Below are 25,557 nucleotides of genomic sequence, written 5' to 3'. Positions count from 1 at the left end.
GGAGGAGCTGGCCGGGGCACAAGGGTGCTTCAATGCAGGACCACCCAGCAGGCAGCCCCGCACTGAAGCACTCTCGTGCCCCACCAGCCCTATCAGCATCTACATATGCACTGTGGCAGAGTAAATAACCCCGCCATAGAATAATACTAATGTCTGACAGTACTATCCTAAAACAGAGTTAATTAGTTTACTCTGTCCTAATAGCACCACACGTGTAGACACTGATGTTTTTGCAGTAAACTTATCATGTAGACTCACCCAGAAAGTGTGACCACATAGATAGTTACTGTGGAGCTGTTAACACACAATAAGTGTCCTCCCTTTTTAACCTGCTGTTAGTTGTCTATAACAAAATGTTTTTATAATCACACCCATCCAATGGGATCCCAACTTCCACTAGAGTCTGTAAGACCTACTGGAATATTACAAATCAGAAGTTATTCTAATTATTCTTATTAAAAATTATTACCTTTGATTTTGGGGCCCAATATTTCCAGCCCCACTGCGGCTAGAAATAAAAAGTATCATATCCTGTTGGAAAAAGGAGATTCCCAGCTCTACAGAGGTAGAATCTATTTCTGGTCCTAACGAATTCTGCGTTATTGGAACTTAAACCTGTCATTAGCCCAGGACTGAATATTACATGGCTCGGGAAGCAATCCAATGTAATTTGGGGGGTGTGAGGGTGGATGGGAATTCCACATTTGTGAGGAAAGCAAGAAATATTTTCCTGGCAGGTTGTTTAAAAAAAATGGCAGCTGTTTTTAATTGCTTGGAGAGTTGGATTGTTAAAAGCAGTCTCAATGGACAGGGATTAGTGCATAGGAGGCTGTCAAAGGTACAAGATTAATGGAATTGTCGCTTGGTTTCCACAATTTATCACATAGACAAATGGACAATCCACGCATATGTAGTGTACATAGGTGACATGATGACATGGCTTGGGTTAAAGTCTTTATTACTGATGTGATTTTGGAATGAGTACACCATAAAAGGCAACACTGAATAAGTTATACACGCTATATAAAATGAGTGCAACTAAAACCTTTCTACCACATCATCATTTGTACATTCCTTTGTGCCATTCTATTTTACAAAATAAAAAAAGTTCTAGAAAATGTTGAGACTTAAAAATGCTGTGATGGCACTACAATTTTTACTTCTTTTTTGTATGGGCAGGCTGTCTATAGAAATGTGTCATGAGTCTAACATGACACACGAGAGAAGCTTAGCTACTACATTTTAGATCACTTGAAACTAATGGTATAAATGTATGAAAGCATCTAATTCTAATTTACACAAGACCCTATTACACCTTTCTAGCCTATCCATTTTAATTAAGGCCCCTCTAACAATCAGATTAGTTGAAACAGGGCTAGGTATAAAGGAAATTAATGTGTGTTATTATAAAAGGTTTGTACCATGAGTCCAAATTTTCTTCCCATACCAGTGTAAACTAAAAGCAGTAGTTTCCTTGAATGGGGTAGGCCAGTGATTTAGGGAGTGGTACTTCATACTTCAAGATATTCAGCATACATTTCTTGCTCCACCTGGTTACAAAATAGTAGTTTTGCCACATGACCAAGCTCACAAAGCAAATTAACATGAGAATATCATGTCAAAGATCTCATTTATCTGATTATCATGTCTACCATCAAATGCTTAACATACTAATTAGAAGAAAAATCTGTACAGGCAACCTCCCCTTAACGCTGTTTCACTTAGCGCTGTTTCGCTATAACACTCATTTTAAATTGATACCTGATTCCACTTAGTGCTCAGCAAGTTTTGTTATAACACTCATGAGTGCCATCTTGGGTCATTAAAAACACTTGCAGTCACCATCCTGGGTCATCAAAAACTTTTGGTTTCACTTAATGCTCATTTCACTTAACACTCAGTGTTCCAGGAACCAATAAAAGCACTAAGCAGGGGTTGCCTGTACCACTAACTTCTTAAAAATACTGTGCCTGCCCTTAAGCTTCCTTAGCCTGACGAAGGGTTTTTGAACCCGAAAGCTTGCTTAATAACTATTCTCCAACCATTTGGGTTGGTCTAATAAAAGATATCAAATTCACCCAAGGAACCTTGTCTGCCTATGTCCTTAGACCAACACGGCTACAACCCAAACCCCTGTGCCTGCCCTTAGCACTTCACTCAGATTTTTTAGTTAGACCTGGGAACAACTGTTTGAATAGGCAAAATATCATCATTAAGAGTGTCGAGACAGATTTAAAGGAGTTAAGTGCTATGACCAGCATTACACTGCATGTCAAAGTCTAGAGCCAAGATGACGGATTACAGGTGAGATTCCGTTCCAGTCATGTCAGTGGCAAAACTCCCTTTGAATGCAGTGGGGCCTGGATTTCAGCCTAAATCTTCAATCTGCTAGGGTCCATACCTAATCCACCAGGCCACAGCATTTGTCTCTTAGCCAGTTTCCATTCCATACCAACTCTTTACTTCTCACCATGACTTCTTCATTTCCTTAACAAACTCTTGTGAGGGATTTTGTTTCAGGCTTTAGGAAAATGAAAAATTAATTACATCAACTGATTTTCATTCATCCACTGTGTTGTTGACTTTGTTCAGAATTCTAGTATTCTAGGCACAATTTTCCTTTACAAAACATATTCCATTTTATTCCTATCAAGACATGTTCAACTATATGTATTTTATAATTCTATCTTTAATGCTTGTTGTAATCACCTTTGTACAGAAGAATAACTAAATGGTCTGTAATATTCAGGGTCACTCTGGTATCTATTAAATGATAGAAACACATGTCCATAATAGTCTAATATTCAGATTCAGAATCTCATTTTAGTGAGCGAAATTGCACATTTTTATTAGTAACATACTTAACTGTTGGGTTATTTCAAAAGTCTTGGGAAGTCCTCCTGATTTTTCAGATTATTTATCAGATTTTAGCAGCATCTCTTTTCCTGATATCATAAAACTGCTTTTCTCAGCTAAAAAAGTAATCTCCCCAACAATCTCTACAAGGAAGACCTCTTAGCTTCCCTACAATGTCCTTATCCTGTTGGCCACTGCATCAGCACTAACCTTACAGATTCTCTTTCACTTCAACTATTTTTTCTTATTTTTTTACATATGACTATTTGCTTTCCTAATTTCCATTTTTTCATAATATATGTTCTTTGCACTATGTTACTATTTTCTAAAGGCTAACATTTTGGCTTGAATAGTATTTGAACCTTGCCATCTAACTAAACCCAGCTTTTAATTGCCTAAACAGACTCCATGCTGAGTCTAAGGATTTTAATTTCCTCACTTTTGACTTTAGGGTCTTTCTAAATAAACTTCCTCAGTTTTTTTTTAAGTCTCCCTATCAAAAGTTTAGTGTCGCAGAGCCATGTTCAGTACAATCACTCCCTTGAGGATACTGAAATTAATTATACTGTGGTCATTACTAATTAGTGCCTCAGCAATATTGTTACGTCTTGAACTCGTATGTTACTTAGGACTAAGAGTAATCTCCCCTTTTGCATGCCATAAAACTATCTGCTACAAGAAGAAAAATTCAAGGTCAAGAAGCTGTTTCTCTAATACCTGTACCACCACAGATGAATTTCTCTGTAGATAACTGAATTGACCTGTTGTTATATGACCTGTCTTTTTTGTACCCCTCCATAGTGTATACAATAGTAAAGATGACTTTCTAACCTATAAGAAATTATTTTACTGTCATTAATATATCATCATTTTTTCATCCTGAGTTGCTCTAAAAATTTGAAATTATGACAATTTTTGAAGAAATGTTGAAATAGTTTATTCTTTAAAAATGCAAAAGCAAACCAAATGAAAAAACCCAAACAATGATGTTTCAGAAATGCCTATTACAAAAAGTCTTTTTCCTTTACTAACAGTTCTACTTCATTTTCAATGTTTTTGTTTTCAAATTTATTGCATTCATATAAAGAAAGTTTTTTTGAGTTCATCTACTGTTTCTCTCTTATCTTGCATTGGCGTTATCATGCAAACCAACAAATAGACATTTAGCTGACCATTTATACAAGCAAATACCTAATTTATATGCATAATCATGACACATTCGTATTAGAGTTTCAATTGTGAATCCATTCTTAGTTGCATTCTTGGACTTTCAGGATGCAGCTATATGTGCAACTAATGTGAAGCAATAAATTCTGAAGCTTGTTGCTCTGGAGATTATTGCTCCTGGGTGTGCCATTTGAGTGTACATCTGGGACCACAGCACGTTGAGCCAGGGCAGATCAGCCCTGACTGCCAGGGAGCCCAGGGGTCAGGTTGCCAACCCAGGTCTGCTCCTTTGGCTCAGTGTGCTATGGAAGGGCTGGCCAGGGGCACAAGGGTGCTTCAGAGCAGGGCTAAGCCAGGAGGCAGCCTCTGTACTGAAGAGCCCTCGTGCCCTTGCCAGTTGGAGCAGTGTCTACACGTTCACTGCTGTAACATAAAAACTCTGCAGCAGGATAGTACTTATACTTACAAGTACAGCCTTGCTGCAGAGTTAATTAGTTTACTCAAGCCCAATAGGGGTACACGGGAAGACACACAATGTTTACCGTGGAACTTATTAGTCAACTCTGCAGTAAGTGTCTCATATAGACATGCCCTTAGGTTTTCTTTAGGCCCCCTCTACATGTTCAGGTGAGGCATGATGGGGTCTCATGCATGATCCACACAATCATGCCTCCTGCCATGCCACATGTGCATAGCAGAAAGCATGATTCATAGATGCTAGGGTCAGAAGGGACCTCAATAGATCATCGAGTCCAACCCCCTGCATAGGCAGGAAAGAGGGCTGGGTCTAGATGACCCCAGCTAGATGCCTATCTAACCTCCTCTTGAAGACCCCCAGGATAGGGTAGAGCACCACCTCCCTTGGGAGCCCATTCCAGAGATCACACATTAGATCCCATTGTGCCTTATTGTCATTGAAGGGGGAACTTGATCCTAGGCTCCTACTGCACTAGCCAGAACCAAGCTCCTGCAGCTGGGACTCTCAGCTCCAACAGCTGCCAACTCTGTGGATGCTGGGTCGCAGGACTCAGCTGGGTCCTAGCAGCCAGGGGGCACAGATGCTCTGGGGGAACATGAAACCCCCAAGGCTGGAGGATCATTGCAGCTGCCATCTCTCAGGCTCAGGGGTATGTGAACCCTCAGGGCTGGAGGGATCATGGCTGCTGTGATACAACCCCCATGGCTGCTGTGACTCCCAGCCCCAGCTGGGCATGGTGCACCCCTGACACTGGGAGTCCCATCAGCTGACAGGGCTCCCAGCCACAGTGGAGACCCTGCTACACATGCAAAAGCATGATAACAACCAGCTATAAAGTTAGTACACATTTTTGAGGTCCAACTTTATAGCTAGTTGAAACTTTTATGGTGAAATGGCTACTTTGCACATGTACCCATTCTCAAGATAAATCTGCAGTTAACTGGTTAATTGTGCAGTACCTGTAAAGTGTAGAGGGGGCCTTAGAAGCATTACTGTGATGCTTATCAATTTAGTGTCTGATTTCAACGGGACTTTTTGCACCTAACTATCTTTGAGGACTGGTCCAAAGTCCCTTATAAAACTGGTCTCTGAATGTCTACATGCAGCAGCAAAAATATCAGTATGTCACTGGTACATGTTGTAGGGCTTAGGTCCTTGCTTAACCAGTCCCCTACCCCCTTGCGACGTCAGGGTGAGACTCTACATAGCACTACTTGCAGGTTCTGGTCGCTGTTCTTGCTGTCCTGCCACGACTTGATGTTCTTCTTGGGAGACAGTTCCAGCAGGTGGTTTGTGAGATCTCACACCTTCAGTGTCTTCATGGGGCTCCAACCTCCTCTTTACCAATCTCCTCTTACCACATCCAGTGCTGGAATGGACATTGTTCGCTTGAGGCTCCACATCCAGGTGATCACTTCTCACCTGAATGTCCCGCTATTGGGGAATGAGAGATCTCCTGGCTGCCAGCTCTTCTTAGGTCCTCCTTTGGCAATGGGCAGATGTCCCTATAACTTAACTGTCCATGGCCTTACATTAACAATGTTCTTGTAACAAAAAACTCAGATAAACCAATGAAAATGTGAACAATCAGTTTCTGCTAAGATGTATGCAGGGCTGTGCTTCCACGCTACAGCACACGCCACACGCTGTGTGCTGAGGGCTTGACACCCTCCTGCTGCACCCTCACAGCTTAAATATGGTCCCTCCACTGGGTCCCTGGCCTTCAGCCCCACCTGTCTCTTTGTGTGGCTGGTTGCTCTGGGGACCAGCTCAGCCTAAAACTTCCACCTCTCTGCAGGGGCTTCTTGGCTATGGGGTTTCCCAGTGACCCCAGTCTGCCCCTGTCAGCCTTGGAGCTGGGGGCTGCTTCACTGCCTTGCCTAGCAACATTCCACAGCTCCTTTCCCTGCACTCGCCTGAAGGGTACCTGTGTGGCCAGACACGGCCCGCTCCAGCCATGCTTCTCACTGTACCTCACCCCCCTCTCAGGCTCTTGTGCTGGGGCATGCAGCTGGCTCCACTCCCTCTGTGGGTCAGGCGCAGCTTGCTAGCTCCAGGGCCCATCTCCCAGCAGTGTTTCCCCACTGTTCCACTCCACAGCTGCTTGCTCTGCCACTCCCTTATTGGCCCATCTCTCTCTCTCTTCCAGCCATGTGCTTGGCCACTTATTTTTCAGCCCGCTTCACTTCCAGGCTCCGCTCATCTCTGTTTTTAGTCTGGAGGCTCAGGCTGCTCTGAAACTGGCTCAACTGAGCCTCTCATCCTATCATTTCCCCCCTGTCATGGGGAATGGGGAAAGTCTCTGTGGGGGCGGGGGAAGACTCTCTTGGCTTTCTCTTCCCTTCTCACATACCCACCCCCTCAAGACTCTGCTAGGCACTCTTCTCTATTTAAGCGGTGCCAGTGATGCTGGTAATGAGGGGTCACTGTGGGGCACTGGAGACAGGTCTGTGGCCTCCCTTGAATGGCAATGAAAGAGAAAGTCAGCAACTACATTGTTCTTCTCGAGTTTGTATTCTATTGAAAGCTGAAAGAGTTGTAATGCCAAGGCCTAATGTGTAATCTTGGTATTATTTTTTTTGGCCAATTTGAGCCATTTTAAAGGGGCATGGTCTGTGATGACCATGAATACCCAACCTAGTAAACAGAACCAGAAATACTTGACCCCCCACTTCAACATCAAACATTTTCTCTCCATCATGGCATACCTCTTCTCCTGTGCATTGAGTTTTTTGCTCGCATAGGCTACTGGCCATTCTGTGCCTGCAATTCTTTGGGACAGGACTGCTCCTAGCATTTGGCCCAAAGCATCCACTTGCAGGACAAATGGCATTGAAACATCTGGGTATGCAAGTCTTGACATGGGGCCCACTTTACTTCTTCAAAGGCTTTCTGTTGCTTTGCCCCCAACTTGACAATTCAATTACCTTTGCCTTTGATCACATCGGTAAGGGGGACAGTGAGCCCTGCAAAGTGGGGAATGCATCTTCTATAGTAGCTTGGTAAACCCAGAAAGGCCCGCATTTGCTGCTTAGTCTGCGGGATTTTGTAATTCTTGATTACTGGCACCTTGTCAGTCAATGGTTTAATCTGGCCTTGACCAACCAAAAACTCCAGGTACTTAGTCTCCAACTGTTCCAATGCACATTTCTTGGGGTGAGCTGTAAAGCCCACCTGCCTCAGGTCTTGTAGGACTGTGCAAGTGGCTTTTACATGCTGTTCCCATGTTTCTGTGTATACCACAATATCATTCATGTAAGCAACAGCATACTCATGGTACAGGGCCAGCATCCAATCCATTAATCTTTGGAAGGCTGCCGCTCCTCCATTGAAACTGAATGGCATCTTACAGAATTCATACTGACTGCATGGGACAACTGAACTGTCTTAGTTCAGTTGTCTGGGTGAACGGGATTTGCCAATACCCTTTCACCAAGTCAAAGGTCAAGATAAAGTGGGCCTGCCTTATCCTCTCTTGTAACTCGGAAATGCATCGAATTGTATGATGGTGTTAATCTTGCAGAAATCGATGCATAGCTGCAAGGTTCCATCCACTTTTGGGGCCATCACTATCAGGCTATGCCAGGGGCTCCTAAACTCCCAAATGATTCCTCACTCCAGCATCTTATTGATTTCTTCTTTCACCAGCAGATACCAATGGTATGGTATCCGTCACCACCTCTCTTTCACTATAGCTTCCTCAAGTGTCACAATTGTATGTATTGGTCCTTTGGCTTTTCCTGGAATCTCACTAAATATGTCCGTAAAGCCCTGGACTAGTGACCCTAACTGTGTCTACTGCTCTGCAGTGAGGTTTCTTCCTATGGGGACCTCCCACCTCTCTTTCTGACCCAATGTTGACTCTTCTAGTGCCCTCCCCAAATCCTCTTTCTCTGACAAAGTAGCCAGGAGTCCCTCTGGCTTTCTCCACAACTTCAACAGATTGGCATGGTATATTTGTTTTTTCTCACCTATGACCCGGGCATAGCACTTCATAGTCAACTGGGCCTACCCATCATATTATCTGAAAGGGTCCCTGCCATCAAGTCAAAATGTTACTTGTAGAGCTGGGCAGTAAGATCAACACCCTTTGTCCTACCTGGAACTCTCTCTCCCCTGCATTCTTGTCACACTGCTGCTTTGGTCTCTGCTATGCTTCCCTCGGACTATCTCCAGCCACTTAATTTGCTTTCTGAAGCCGTCCTTCAAAGCAAGAACATATTGGGACAGAGTGGCCCCTTTGCCTTCTGTTCCTTCCCACCCTTCTCACATGACATCCAACAAACCCCGTGGGGTATGCCCATAAATGAGCTCGACCACTTGGATATACTTGGAAGAGCAGATCTTAAAAATGGAGAAAGTCAAGATAGCTTAATTGAAGTCAATGACCCCAGTAATGTCAAGATTATGCTGATTGGCACTAGCCAAAGATATGGTCTACAAGATTAGATTATATATTACATGGTGGCTTGAAGAATTTTATTAACATCTGCACATTTGACCGTACATATTGCTGAATAATCAATGTCTATCATGATAATAACTCAGAAATCTGTCTCTTACTACTTCTTTTCAAATATATATTATAAAGGGATCAACTTTACAAATTTGATGCCAGATCCTGGTTTCTAACACCTATTTTGCAATAATTAACATCCAAGATACTGGTTCAGCCCATGATACACATGGATGTAAAATAAGTCTCTGAATCACACAGAAGTGGTGCAATTCCAATTAAACACTGTTTTTTTTCTGATTGACAACAGAGTTAGACAGTTTACTGGAGACTGGTAAAGAAGTTGGTAAAGGAGGTTGGAAAAAGGGATGGGGGTGAGAGTGTAAAGATGTCTGTAGTAAAATATATATAATTTTTGCACAAGAGAGAGGAAGTTTCAACAAGGGAAGTTTACTTTTTGTGGATCAAAACCAAAAATATTTGGCTAAAAACTGGAAGAAAAAAAAGGAAAGAAAAAATGTTTTGGAGTTCATTTTTCAGAGGAAAGGAAATATTTTCCTTAGAATAATAGTTTAGTTGAAAATTCAATGTTCTGAAGTAAAAAAAGGCTTCAAAAGCAATTTAAACTTTCAGCCAGGTTTTCACTTGTAGACTAAAATTGTATATTTGTGGTTATATTATTACTACTAATATGATCATTAAAAAGATATACATTGATTTATATCTACCCTTTACATGATTTAGCATTTGTAACAACAATGAACCTTGAATAAGAGGGGGGAAAATGGGACTTCTATGGACATTCAGGCTAGGAACAGACACTACACATAAACCAGTAAAAATGATCAGAAAATGGTCTAACCCTGTAACAGAACAGAAGTTCAACACAGACTGGTTTAAAAATGGCAGGACCCAATCTAAGATAAACCTGGTTGGATGTAGTATCAGACTGAATTGGTTTAGGCTAGACCAGTCTAGGGAACTTCTGTACCAGATCCCCTCCCAACTCAGTTAAGTCATAGTCTGCTGGTGCCCCAGGTACCTTTGCAGGCCCCCTCCACTCCCCCCTCTCTTAGGCAATGTGCAAGCCTCAGGCATTCTCATCTACTCTGGCCAAGCTCTGGGCTGGCCCTGACCTCAGGCTACCAGAGATAGCAGGATCTGGACTAAGAGCCATGCAGTGGGGGGTGGCAGGGTGGGGAGCAGAAAAACCCACCCTGTTACTACTAGGATACTTCTTGCCTGAGTCCTCCAAGGATTGACACAGCAATTTGTCTGATGTGGTATCAAGTGAACTTGAATAGTAACCACTAATATTTATTACAAGTTTCCTCCCCATAATATGACCTGGCAAATGGTTCCTTAGACATTACAGTAGTGACCTTTGGGGGTACCAGGCCTTGGGTCTTCCACTGGGTATGTGGGATCTTAGTTTCTGGCTCCCCGCAGTTCAAGCAGGGACTCAACAGATGCTTCTGTCCTCCCAGGATCACAGCATACTAAGACTCGTGTTCATTTTTTTGTCCGTTACTTTTATAACTTCCTTATCGCAAAGTGTCCAATCCCCTGGCCCTGCACCAAGCATTCCTTACATGGTGCACCAATCCCCTGGCACTGTGCCAGGCACATTTCTTTCACGGAAACTATTGTGCCTTGCTCACCTAGTGCCCAATCACAGCACTCACATCTCCAGTGCCACAGCAGACTGTCCAGTTTTGTTGCTTAATTCCAGGAAAGCCTGGGCTATGGCTAAAAAGTCTTAGCATAATTCACTTTGCCCACTGCACACCCTGTGGGCCTGACCCCAGGCCCCCAAGACCTGAGCAAATACAGTGGTGGGGGGAGAAGCCTGCATGATGGAGGGCCTCTGCTTCCCCACCCATGCTTCCTGGCTCAGCTGAAACCCCTGCACGGCTCTCAGCCCCTGATCCTGCCTGCTCATGTCAGCTAAGCTGGACAGTGGCAGGGGTATAGGGAAGTGGAGGCCCCTGCCCACCAGACCCTGTCCCAGCCACTAGCCCCCCTCCCCACACCTGAGCAAACACAGCTGGGGAGTGCCGCCCCCTCCTCCACTGCTGCTGACAGCTAGCCACTGGGGCGGGGGGGGGGGGGGGGGGTGGGAACTGGGGAGAGAGGCCATTCTGGGAGACATGTGGGAGCAGCCCTGCCTTCCTTCTCTCCTTGAACAGTGCAGACATGTCGTTCCCCACCCCCCACCCCCCCCAGAAGGGTGAACATGTGTTCTGTTCACTCGTTATCCAATCTACTCAGCTTAGAGAAAACTGTACAAATTTGAGTGATTCTGCCTCAGGCTTTTTGAATGCCTGTACTTTGCCTCAGGATGATCTGCTGGTCTCTTTGTAGTAGTAGTGAAACTCACACTGAAATCACGCTCAGAGTACAACCACAGCTGCATTTTTGCCAAGCAGCCTGCAAGAATAACTCGTGAATCACACCTTGTGATTTGGCTTGGCATCCCAGCAGAGAAAACATTGAGACAATGCAGTACTTTTTTACTTAAAGCAAAAAAAGGACATTTTAAAGACTCTGACAAAGCCTTGAGGCAATTGAGAATCAGGCCCAAAGAAAGGGTTTTTTTCCCTTTTCTACTCAGGGTCTGTAATTACAAAGTATATTATAAGTAATAAACACACTTTGTTCCTGCCGATTCAGCTGCTGATGTCATTTGACAAAACTCTTTATTTACTTTCCAGTTGTCCTCCAGTGAGGTGAGTTGGCAGCAGACTTTGAAGGAATTTCAGATTTTCTTGAGCCAGAGTCCTGTTTTTGAATCAAAACCTCTTCATTTTTCAAGAGTCTCTTAATTTTCCATTTCCTACTTGGCCTGCTTGAACCATATCCAAAAGCTTTATTAGCTTTTTCACTTGAGACACTGGTATTTCTACCATCCTGGAACTAGCTTCCATTTTTCTGTCTTTTTTAATTTACTTGCAAAATAAGCCTAAATTAAATGTCGGCATCTAAACTGGACTACTTTTTTTTCTTCATTTGGAGGAAGACTATTATAATACAAACCCAGATCCTAAGTTACAATCACAATACAAATCAATTTGAAAAAAAAAAAGAAAAAACACCTGGATGAGGGTGCTCATTCTCTAGCTCAGTAGTTCCCAAATTTTTGGTCAAGCAGACATTCATCAGCTCTGAATGTTTCTCAGGGACCAGTTGTACCTTGAAACATTTAATTGAAAAATGTTTTAAAAGGTACAAAAGGCCCCATGTTCTGTGGACCAATTACCATGGCTTTAGGAACAGTCCAGAGTTTGGAAACCCTTGTTCTTGCTATCATCCAAGTTCCACACTGCAGCAAATTAGAGGCAGAATGCAGGTTAAAGTAGTCAGACTCACAAAAAGACACAATGCCAATGCCTCCTCCCATGATTTATCACATCAATATCACTACCACTTGCATACAAACTGTGTACGCACGTGTGCACACACACACATACACAACACAAACATTAACCCTTATGTTTTCTATAAATATTTGAAACATGTCATACAATAAGTTTGTTTGCTTACCGTTTTCTACATGCTCTTTTATGTGCCACCTGTTTACAACAAGTTTACCATATTCACCTGAATACAAAACAAGGATCCCACCTCTACAATTGGCAGGGTGGGGGAGGGGGAAGCTCCTCCTCTTGTATTCACATGCAAGGAAACCACATTGAATACGTTGTCAATCTTTGAACTGCTTCTAAAACCATGTGCTCAGAAATGGAAACCGACTTTGAAGTTGGTTAAATGCAGCCAACACTGAGCATAGTTATAAAGTACATGACCCATCTGGCAAACATGCTGATGGGAACTTTTTTACAAATTTTATTAAAAACACACTTAATCACCCTATACTTCCAGAGCTACACAGCTACATGTAATGAGCAATCTTGTGTTACCAAGACTTTATATCACAGAAACTACATATCAAAAAATATACAACTACATATATTAAACCCTTAAACAACAAAAATGAACTTCCCACAAAAAAAAGAAATTCTTACAGAACTCTTTTTCTTCATGCAGAACGTTATGAAAAACTAGTACCTCAGTAACCACTTGAAACTCTCTGCCCATCCCATCAGTCCTCTCTGTTGGTTTAGTGAATCAACCACTTTCAGTCCTTTTCCCTCCACTTCTCCACCTCTTCCTCTCCGATCTCTTTCTGTCTCTCAATCAATGTAGTATTTCAGTTCATGCAACCCCAACTCAGACACTTTCTTTCAGTGAAAGTCAACCCCTTAAACACCCAAAGGTTTCTTACTTTTCAGCCCTTTGGTATGAAACCATATAGTACTATCTTCTATGCTAATGATAGGTTTACTTTGGTGACATTCAGAAAGCAGCAGACCCTTTCCCACAACCCCTTGTGTATGCAGTCACAAAGCACATGTGCCACCACTGGTTCTTCCCTGCATCTCTCCCTTTGGCACCTTGATGATGTCATCAAGTCTCATCTGTGTTGCATTTCTCTCACTGGCAAGATATTTCTTACAATTATTCATGCTAGATCAGCATGTTCCACTTAGGAGTTTACCCGCCAGCACTCCCCACACCTTCTTCCCTTGTCCTTCTGTGAAGTTTCCCACCGGCACCATCCTGTCTCTCTCCCTTATCCCTTTCATCAATTTCTTATGACCCTTTAGGACCTCCAGCCTTACCTTCCTTATGTTATACCTCTGCCTGAATCCTTCCATTCTCATGTAATGAATTGGTGGTTGCCATGCCGATGGACTCTTCAAAGAGGTCTGATATACATCCCATTTCCTCAAAGTTACAGCTGCATGAAATCAGCTGATATATAGTACTTTCCCCTCTCCCTCCATTACCACCTTGCATACTGTGCTTACATATTTCACATAGATGGACAATCCCAAGTCCAGAATCCCCCATCCCCCTACATATCTCTTGCTTTCGACAGTTCAGCTCTAGCCAACCTTTAACTTTTGGCATCCCAGAAGATCACACATATTTCCCTCTGTACTTTTGCTATCTGCTACCACATTGGTGGGAATATACAATTCCCATACATAGAATAATCAGCAGTAGCACAGCCTTCACCACCACTACTTTTCCAAAGGTCAGTGTCCTTCTTGACCAAAACCAAAGTATTTGCTGTAGTCTTGCCATCACCTTTTCCCATGCAATATTAGTTTTCCCCTTGGCATCCACTGGGATCCCTAGCACTCTGATTTCTCTCTCTCTCTCTCATTTGAAGGGCCAATGTCTCCAAGTCCCTCCAGTTCCTCACTCCCATTATGGTGCTTATCGATCTATTTAGTTTAGTCCCCACTGCTTCTTCATACTCTGATGTATGCTTTAGCAACCTTTCTATAGAAAGTCTATTTCTAACCAGTACATTTATATCATCCACATATAGTACACATTTTACCTCTCCCCCTTCACTTCTGATCTCCACTTTACTCCACTTATGACCATGTCTTTTCTTATTCTTTGTGCTAACAGTTCCATGCCACACACAAATAGTAATGGTGCGGGGCACCCTTGCCTCACCCCTCTGTGGATTTAAAGGCCCCACTTAGGTGCCCATGAATTTGGATTTGACTCTCTGCTTCTCTGTACAATAACTTTATCCCATATATAAATTTCTCTGGGAACCCTATTTTTCCTAGCACCTTGAATACATAATCATGATCTAGTTTATCATATGCTTTTTCTAAATCTAGGTTTGTTTTCCTCTTGGATGTGGAACAGCGTCTCTCTAATCACTCAGTTTGCTTCAGAAATCCTTCTACTTGGTACTGCGAATACTTGGTCTTCATGTATTGTCTTCTTGAGGTTTTTCCTCATCCTCAAAGCCAGCATTTTGGCTATTAACTTTTAGTCCATATTAAGGAGTGTAATTGGTTTCCATTTTTCAGGAGTTCCTTGTCCCCTTTCTTGAAGTGTAAGATCATACTGCCTCTTGTAAAATCTTTCCCTGCCTCTCCTGTTTCCTTGAAGACTTCCACTATCTCTCTCCATACCCACGACCAAAACTTCTTGCAAAATTCCATAGGCAGACCATCTGCTTCTGGTGATTTCACTCTTTTAAAGGTTTTTAAACACTCCTCTGCTTCCTTTAAGCTTATCTTTTTTTCCATTTTCTCTGCTTCCTTCTCCTCTACTTTCTCTTCAATCTCTTCCAACAGATCCTTCACCTTCTTCCTATTGCTGTCCCCAAAGGATAGTGAGTTCGTGCCCGGTGCGCTTGTGCCAATAAACACACAGGGGTGAAGGATCCAACTTAAACTTTATTTCTGCGCAGAAAGTGGTGCTTGGCAATCGTTCGCAAAGCAAGCACCCCCACCCCAGTGGGCGTCTGCCTTATATAGCTAGGTAACAGGTTAAACTTGCTGATGTGATGAAATGTGTAGCAAGCCCAGCAAGTAACCCCCCTTCCAGCTCCCCCCCAAGTAACCCCCCTTCCAGCTCCAGAACTTTGTTGATACAGCTTTTCCTCTAGCGAGGCCAGCAATTAAACAACTAAGCAACAAGCGATCTCCCCCAGCCTAAACAACCTACTCTATGCCCTTGGTTAGATAAAATACTTTTTCAGAACACAAAGCTGTTCCTGAAGTAGAAAATGCATAGTAAAAGTTCAGGGGATCTCTGCTGGACATGGCTTCCAGCCCTACTTCTGTCCCTAGGGGTTTAGCCAGGTGCCCCTGAAACAAGGGGTGCTTATCACTATCTGTTTTTTTCTTCTGGTATAGCTCTTCATAAAATCTTCTAGTCTCCTCAACACCTCCTCCTGCTTTTCCACCTGGGCACCATCTTCTTCCCACATTGCTTTAAGCTCTCCTTTTGACACTTTTTGGCCAGAGTGAAGGCATCCTTTTCTCCCACCCAGGGTTTTTGTGCTAAGAATATTTTCTCTCTCATCTTTGTTTTAAAACAACTTTCTAACTCTTGTCTTGTTTCTTCTAGCTCTTCTCGTACCTGTCTTCCTTCTGTGGCTTCCATTAGCAGCCCCTGAATCTTTCTTTCAAGCTCTCTTAGCTCTCTCATTCTTCTCCCTGCAAATCTCCGGCCTTCCTTTCTGAAGAATTCCCCCATCCTCTTCTTCACCATTATCCACCATTCTCTGGTATTCCTAAAATGTTTCTTCAGTATTTGCCACCCCTCATGCTGTCTTGTGTAAGCTTGACATGTCTCTATCTTGTAACAGTCGGACATTTAACTTCCACAATCCCTTCCCTTTCATGGGGTTCTTACCAAGATTCATTTCCATCTTCAGCATTTGGTGGTCACTAAAAGGCATAAGTATGCTTCCTTATCCCTATTTCTTTTGATCCAAATACAAAATCAATTCTTGACTGTTTCTTTCCACTACGGTCTGTTCTAGTGAAAACCTTCTCTCCTGCCCACACGTCTCTTAGTGACTCTTCTTTTATTATATTTGTTAGACAGCTCATCCACACTGTTAAAGCTCCATTTCCTCTTTCCTCTGTTCTGTCGCCCACTTCAATTGTACAATTGAAATCTCCCAGTAGTATGAGCAGTCTCTCTCCAACCACATAAACCACTAGCTTTCTAAGCAATGCATTCCTTCCCTATCTCTTTTGTGGTCCATGTACAGTGAAATCCCTGTTTTCCAGCATTCTACTAGCCAGCATACTCTATTAACCAGCACCGCACTGCCATCACCATGCCACGGTCATCCATCACGCCACACCTCCACCATCCACCACACTGTGAACTAGCATTTTTACATTTCTGGCACCTGGCATTCCTCACTCATGCCAGATAACAGAGATTTTACTGTACATTGAAATTTTCTAATTTTGTTCCCCCAACTGATAGTATCATTTGTTGCAGTCTGCCACTTGTTCTCAGCTCGGGGTTCTTGAATAACATTGTGACTCCTGCCACTTTGTTCGCATTTGTCCCTGACCATCAAGTTGGTTCCCATCTCCACCTTTTCTCAAAGTGTCTATAATCCCTCTCCCCTGATATACCACATTCTTGTAGGCAGATTATGTCTGCCTTTACTTAGTTCATCACTGGTTCAGTCTGTTCCCATCTTGTCCTTGATAAGATATTCGTGACATTAAGCAAAACTTGTCAATGCCATTTATGCTTGTTTTAAAACGAGGCTTTAAGGTTCCCCCATGCTGCTGCTCAGGGTGGTAAACTCATCCTCCTCCCTCACTCACATTCCTGTAGCCTTTCTAAGTTGCTGAATCACTTTCACATTTAGGAAGGCTTGGCTATTCCCACCTCCCCTTTGCTTCCTGTCTTCTGGTCTCCACTCTGGACTGAAGCCCAGAGGCATTAGCAGCAGGAAACTGCTCTCTGGCTCTTCCTCCAACTCACCTTCCTCATTAACAGGTTTCTTCTTTCTGGTCTTTAGCCCCTGTGTTTTCTTTCTTTTCCAGACCTGTGTCTCTGGTTCTCTCTCTTTCTCCATCTCCACTTCTGTTGTCTGTACCCATTTCCTCCTGCAAAAGAGTCTTCAACTTTTTTTCCACTGCATGCTTACTTTCCACCACTGCCATTGTTTTGGCAGTGTCTCCTGCCAAACAAGTCTCCCTCCTCAACTCCATACACCCCAACGCTTTGTTGATCCCTTTCTCTACCTTTAAGGACTAGATCAGACTTTCAGTGCTGATGAGAACCTACCAAAAGGATAGGTTAGGGCAACCCATCTGAATAATATATATGGTAGTATCCATTGAGTTCAGTCCTCCCCAGTATCAATGCTTTTCAATGTCATGGTAAACCACTACAGTGAGTAGGTTTCAACTTCCTCTTCACTGCCACAGCTGAGCTGTGCCTTTCTTTCCCATTTCTAATGATTCCTGTTTCTTCACCAGCCTTAAATGACTGGCAAACATCATGAAACAGGGCCCCAAAGAGTTTACTCAGAATCTCTCTGTTCACCCTCTCTCAACCTGTTGCATATGATTAGTGTGTCCCCAACCTCCATGAGGTGGCACTGAACCAAACTGGCCTGCACCTTATCTACATATACATTTTTGGAGGATCCCAGGACTCATGACATGAACACCCAGTTCCAATCATGATTGGAGAGCTAATTAGCATGTGGATCCAGGGCGCCGGGGGGGGGGGGGGGGGGGGGGGATTGGGGGGGGGTAGGGGGAGGGTTGGTATCTGGAGCATATACACATACTGAGCAGTGCTGAGCTATGGGGTCACGATGGCTCAAAATGCTGTTGACTCTTATGGGGCCCAGCCAAATGAACTATATGGTAAATCATGAGCCTTTTGGCTTTGGACTAAGATCATGCATATTTTTCACTCTATATTAGTAGGTGCTGAAGAGCTACTTAAAAGTGTATTTATGGAGTACCTGTGCTAAAACTTTCAGCAGTTTCAAAAAAAAAAAGTAAAATGCCAATTCTTAATGAACCAAGTCAATGGGTACTATCTGCAAATTGCTATAGCTATGTTTATTTCAGGGCACATTTTTTTCGAAGTTGCTCCTGACTTTCGTGTACTCAGGGAGAGCAGGGTCTGACAGGGAAAAGTTGTGGGAGCAAAGGGGCTACCTGATCCTCCACCCCCATAAATATAGTAAAAGTTTAGTAATACAATATAATTATACTTCCCACAAAATCCATACTACCATAAACAACAAAATTTAACCTAGTTATGAACCACAATCAAATACCTAAGCACAATGGCATGACACTCAACCAGTTCTGGAGTTCAAATAATATTTTTCATACATTAGAATAATATGGGGCACTTGCATAACTCTACTCATCATGGCATCTCAGGGAAATGTGGAAGCATTAAGGAACAACTGAAAAAAGAAATCATCCCAGAAACCAGCTCTTAAGAACTGCTAATGGATCGCTCAAGGACAAGAAACTGAAAATGCTATATTTAAAATAGATAACTTGTTCAAAGCTGACATGTCAAGCTTTGATGTTTTTATTAATATATATATTTAAATCTCGTTGTTTGGGACTGCTTTCCTTCAGTCCCCCTTTCTGAAACCTTACAAGCATATAAGAACTTTTAACTGGTACTTTGTGTTTCCAGAACCTTCTATGCTGCAGTGAATTTTTAAATGTTTTTCTTGGACTATTTGTGAGACGGCACTGTGTAAAAGATTGAGATGTCTGGTATCTGAATACATCAGAAACTTACAAAATTAAAAACCCAGAATAAGGATTATTTGTCTGTCTGTCTGTCCCTCTGGGGCAGAAGAATCTGAGTTGCTGGTATAGGAGTAATTTAGACTTAGTAGTACATCCATTTGGAGAGGAAGCTTTGTTGAATTGGTATGTTTTATACCAAAGGTGGATAACCAGGGGCACAGGTGCCACAGGCAGCCTTTGTGTAGCACATGGCACATTGGGGAAGAGACGGGCAGAGCAGTGGTAAAAAGTGCAGGGAGCAGAAAATAGAGCATTGGATCAGGGAGGAAGCACAGGGCACAAAGTGAAGCAGCAGCAAGCAGAGCAGAAGATCAGATTGGGACTTGGAGAAGGTATGGAGCTAATTTGTGGCGCACCTGCCAAAAAGGTTGCCCCCAACTGTTTTATACCTTGATCTAAAACACCAGCCTGTCTGATCTCTTTGGCAAAAAGGACCAAAGCTGACCTAAAAATCCTGACCTAAAAATGTCCTGCAAGTAGCACCTGGGACAATTCAGCTATGTCATCTGTATTGATCATAGTTGCCTTGGGGTTGGGTGGAGAGTAAGGTAATCTCCAAGGGAGGAAGGGAAGATAATAAGCAAGCAGCAGCCAGACACACCCCACAGCAGGGGATTTTAACCAGCTCCTTGTAATGATGTCACACAAGTGAAGCTAAGTGAGGGAGTTTCCGTTTCAGCCACATATGCCAGGTTTTTTCTCCTTAGCATTTACCTTGCAAATAGATGAGGAGTCAGCTTTTCAGCAGCAATTTTACAGAAAAAGACAACTGTCTAGAGGACTGGCCCCTCCATTTAATGTGTGTCTACGTGGGAAACTCATTACATTTATTCCTGTGTATTTAAAATCATGTTATTAACTTATTATTTTATCATTTTTCCCCCTTGCCCCCCGGCCCCTTCTTCATATATCACTCTTTAGTGTAGCAGCTCTCCTTGTCACAGCAGCAGGGGCACTTAAAATATATACATTTTGGTCAATTGTCTGGCTTTTGAGTAGTTGCTAAAGGACAGAAGGCATGCAGAGTTTCCTTTTTCTTTTTTTTTTCCAATGCCCCTGCTGCTCCCAAAGGATGTAGAGAGATGGAGTCACTTTCTGCCCTTACTCATCCCTACACTAAAGGGAGCAAGCTGTAATATGAAGGCATGGTGAGTGACTCTAGTTGGGAATTCCTCAATAAGCATGTTGAAACTGAGCTATTCACAAGCAAGAGTCTTGTGAATCACAAGATTTCATGAATTTCTCCACTTGAAAATATATGAGATGAGGTTTCAAAACTGCCAAAAAAAGTGCTTTGACATTTTTGAGTAAAACAATTCTACATTTTCTTCCCTCTTTGCAACAACTTTTCACTGAAATTTACTCTGCTTAGAATAAAAAATAGTCAAAAGTTAAACAAACCCTTTCAAAATGAGCAAAACTGAAATATTTTGATTAATCCAAACTGATATTTCAAGTTGGAGGGGGGAAGGGGAAGGAATCATCAGGACTTTGAATTTTTCCCCTTATTCATGATGAAAAAGTGTTTTCAATGTCTCTCTCTCCCAGCAGAACAGGAAATGGTTTCCTACATAGATCTAACAGTAGAATCGGTATGCTTCCTGTACACTGGAAGAGAGTGCATTTCCTCAGCTACACGTGAAATGGGTGCTCTTTCTCATGACAGGTAAAATTCATGTTTAAGCCTCCAGGAAGGAGAAGAGGAACCAACCTCTTGCTTACCATCAAACACAAATACTACACTGTTTTATAGTAATGAGAATGCTATAATTCCTCAGTTTGGTTTCAAAATTATTGTCGTAAAATCTATACAACCTATAATAATTTAATAAAAAATACAGAAAACTGATCCCACCCTTCCAAGATGTCCTGTCCAATCATCCTAAGAACGAGATTGCTTCGGGTGCTCGGACACTGTGGGCCTCCTAACAACCATAGTGCATCTTTCATATCTGCATTCCTAGTAATGTTCTCCTATAAAAAGGAGAGAAAAATGCATATATTTTTAATAACTATTTTCTTTTTAATATTAATATAAAATATTCAGGCATTCAGGTTGGAAGCTCTTTAAACCATTTTTAAAAGGCCTCTTTATGTTAATGCTTTATTTAATGGAACAAAAAAAAATATGGGCTATTTTTCCATTCTACTTTCCTGTATATGTGGCATTTAGCCATGTTTCAGACTGTGAACTTGTCAGGTGATTGTTGGAGTTAAGGAGAATTAGACCAAGTCTTCTGCAGGTAACCCCAAGAAAAACTTAGTAGATGGTGCTGGTGATAGGTGCAATAATATAGGATCAGGAATGAACCTAAGAGCGTCTTAAAATGATGTTTGAGAGCAACTATGCTGTTGCTGTTCATTTGTCAAATGCAATGTAAAAAACTAATGTCCTGACTACTTGCCATCTTTAGAAATCCCATGACACTTTCCACAAGAGCAAAGGAGTTTGCTTTGGTGTCCTGGACAAAATCCAAGTAGGTAATCATATACCACCTACCTAAACTACTCCCTGTAGTTTCATTTAGGTGAATTATGTTTTGCCTGTTTCCGACCTAATATTTTCTCTTTCTGTCTGAATGGCTGTGTAATGCTGCTGAGCGCTATTTAAAAAGGCTGCTGCCTTCTATCCTTGAGATCTCTTAGCCCTCACCGAGATAGAGGAGTATGTTTGTACAGATTACATTTAACTATAATAATGATTTGCTGAGAGATTTGAAAAATTCTTTGACAAATGTTTTATAAAAGGAAATATTAATACTGACAAATTTAAGAAGAAAATACAATCAGCACTGATTCAAGATTTATTATGCATCCATTATAAAACCTGCTTTTCAGGCATGCAGATAATTTTACCTTTGCCACTCCTTTTCTGATCATTCCATTCCTTTATTTTATTCTTTACTTCTCCATATCGGCTAATGTGTTTCTTTGGTGGGGGTGAAGGGGCAAGTTTTGGTGACAGCCACAACTCTCTATGAGGGAGAGCAGAAGGTATGGGCTTGGGAGAGCATTAAGAGGGGCAAGGAGCTCCCCTAGGGTTTAGGGTAGAAGCGGGCAAAATACAGCCCACCAATCCATCCCACTAAGGGATTCTGTCTAGCCCATAACAGGTCCCTCAGTCCTGCCCAGCCCAAGCACGGGGGAAAGCTCAGGTCATGGTGTGTGCAGCTGTCTCTGCTGCTGCCAGACCTGCAGTGGGGCTGGGGCATTGTGGTGGCTGGACTCCCTTTCCTGGCAGCCCCAGCAATGGTGGCTCCTTCTGGCTACTACGGCTGCCTGCCTGGCCCCACTGCTCGAGTGTCCTGACCCATGCATCCCACATTCACTGCTAGGGGTGGGACCTGCACAAGTAGGACACTTGGCTAGGATGGGGCATGGGTGGGTGGGGAGCGGGATCTGGGAATGAGATGGGTGGGCGGGGCCAGGGAGATCCCAGGACCTTGGGGTAGTGACAGTGTGGGGCTGGGGCCCAGGCTGGAGCTGTGATCTGCTGCCCACACACACCTGCAGTGGGCCCGGGTTCCACAAGCAGGTGTGTCTGGGAAGCAGATCAAGGCTCTTCCCTGGGCTCTGGTCCCACATTGTCAGTGCCTCATGACCCTGAACTTGACCCCATCTGTCCAGCTGCATGCACAGCTCCTGGGTAGACCCTGGGATCCCGGGGCTGGGACTGAGCCCCCATTCTGTGGGCCCCATGCTGCTACTGCCCCACAATCCAAGGGTATCCATGAAGAGCAGCTGGGAGCCATGTGGGCAGGGCATGCAGCAAGGAGGATAGGGATCCAAGTCTGGAGCGGAGACCAAAATCTTGGGGTGGTGACAGCACAGGGACAAGACCTGGGACAAAGCCACAATCTGCTCCCTGCATACCCCTGCCCACAGAACTGGTGCCCATCACACAGACATGTGGGCAGTGGATCACAGCTCTGCCCTGTGCTATCACCAGCCCATGATCCTGGCCCTGCCCACCCACTCCACTCCTGAACACCACTTCCCACCTGCCTGGGGCCCAATCACCCATAGTGGGTGATCTGTTGAGTAGAGAAGGGGGGTGTTGACCTGGCCCACAACAACTCAGCAAAACCCTGTGGCCTGCAGGCCCAAATAATCGCCCACCCTGGTTTATAGACATGAGAAAGTAGTTGGGTGGGATGGTTATGCCTCCGCATGACAGAGGGAGTTATGGAATTGGGAGGGATAATGACAGGGGAGGGAACTCTCTTGGGTCTGAGGCAGGGGAGCGGGAGTGGAGAGTCAGAGGAAATATGGGAAGACAATTGTTATCTCTTCAGTCTGTTGTGAATGAGGGCTGAGAAGCAAAGTTGGGCTGGGCAGAGTTGAAGGAAATGCTTTCTTATCTCGGGGGCAGGGGACTGGAAATGGGTGGGTTACTTTTGAATTGGGAGGGGTGCTATATTTTCTTGTTTTAATATTTTTGTTTTGTTTGTGTACGTTGTTTTGTTTTATTGCAAGGCACTGAGCTTTTTGGGGACCAGTGGCATATAAATCCTGGAATCATAGAAAAATAGGTCTAGAAAGCTCCTTGAGAGGTCATTTAATCCAACTCCATTCCTGAGGCAGGATTAGCCCTACCCAAACCATCCTATATAAATCCACAGTGTAACCTCTTAGTAAACCTATTGTCAACCCTGACACAGGACAAGATATAAAATCCTAATGTGCCACAGGTTTAAGTCCCAGAAGGTGCATTAGAACTGCCCAGTCAAAATCCCCAGCCTTGGTTGCAATCAACACTCAATGCCTCTGAGGAAAGTTTTAAAATACCCTGAAATATGTATCAGAAAGGCAAGGGATGGAGGCACCAGCAAAGCTCAGAAGCATGTAAAATATCCATAGTAGAATACAGGCATAGCTGCGCCTATATCATCCTGAACCAGTGGCTATCCAACCTCTTCTTATCCATCTCCAGTGATAGAGAGTCCACAACATCTCTAGACAGGCTATTCCATGGCCTCACTGTTCTGACAATGAAAAAAGGGTTTTCCTTATACCAATCTAAACCCACTTGGTTGCAACTTCAAGCCATTGGTCTGCATCCTACTCTCTAATGGATTACATTACATTACTTCCCCAAATACAATAATAGTGATTGCTAAAGTAAAGACTGAATAATAGTTCTTATTCTAACATCCTGCTTTCATTTGCTTGTAACATTTTGAAATTTGCTCTTTCAGGCTGAACTTGGCTAAACTCCTGCCTGCAGGTGAATTCATTAGGAAGTGTAAGCAGAATGTGTTCAGCCATTTCTAAATGTATTTTTAAAAAGGATCTTGGGCGCTATGAAATTGTCAGGGACTGCAAGTCAGAATTGACCATGTAAATAGCCCAGAGGTATGATGCCTTTGCTTGATTTGAAAAATATTTCACAGACAAACATTAGGGCTGAAAGGGACCTTGAAAAATCGTTGAGTCCAGCCCCCTGCCCCACGGGCAGGAAATCACCTGGGGTCACAGGATCCCAGCAAGATAAACATCCAAATGTTTCTTGAAGGTGTTCAGAGTAGGTGCTTGAACCACCTCCAATAGCAGGCTATTTGAGACTTTGGGGGCTTGGACAGTAAAGAAATTCTCTCTTATGTCCAGCCTGAAATGGTCATGCAGGAGTTTATAACTGTTCAACCTTGTCATCCTTTGGGGGGCTCTGGTGAACAATCGTTCCCCCAGGTCCTGGTGAACACCCTGATAAACTTATAGGTGGCTATCAGATCATCCCTGAGCATGTGCTTTTCCAGGCTGAAGAGCCCCATAGCTCTCAGCCTGTCGTCATAAGGTCCATTTTCCTGACCTCTGATCATGCATGTGGCTCTTTTCTGCACTCTCTCAAGCTTCTCCACATCCTTTTTAAGTTGTGGAGCCCAAAATTGGATGCAGTACTCCAGCTGTGGCCTCACCAAGGCTGAGTACAAGGGGAAAATGACGTCCTGGGATTTGCTTGAGAAGCATCTATGGATGCAAGCCAGCATTTTGCTCACTTTACTAGCCACAGCATCACATTGAAGGCTCATGTTCATCTTTTGGTCAATCATGACCCCCAAGTCCCTCTTATCCATAGTGCTAGCCAGTGTAGCACTGCTGAGTCTATAAGCATGCTGCAGGTCTTTCCTCCCAAGGTGGAGAACCTTGCATTTTTCAGTGTTAAACACTATCAGGTTCTTGTCCGCCCATTTTCTAAGCCTGTCCAGGTCAGCCTGGATCACCAACCTGTCCTCAGATGTGGATGCTTTGCCCCAAAGTTTGGTATCATCGGCAAACTTGGCCAGTCTACTACTGATACCAGTGTCTACGTCATTAATGAAGATGTTGAACAAAATAGGTCCAAGGACAGAGCCTTGAGGGACCCCACTGGTCACAGGGCACCACAACGATTGACTTCCATCAATCACCACCCTCTGGGTCTGACCGCAGAGCCAATTCCCCACACA

This window comes from Alligator sinensis, unplaced genomic scaffold (assembly GCF_000455745.1).
Source record: "Alligator sinensis unplaced genomic scaffold, ASM45574v1 scaffold104_1, whole genome shotgun sequence".
NCBI lineage: Eukaryota > Metazoa > Chordata > Crocodylia > Alligatoridae > Alligator > Alligator sinensis.
Note: the sequence above shows the minus strand (reverse complement) of the source record.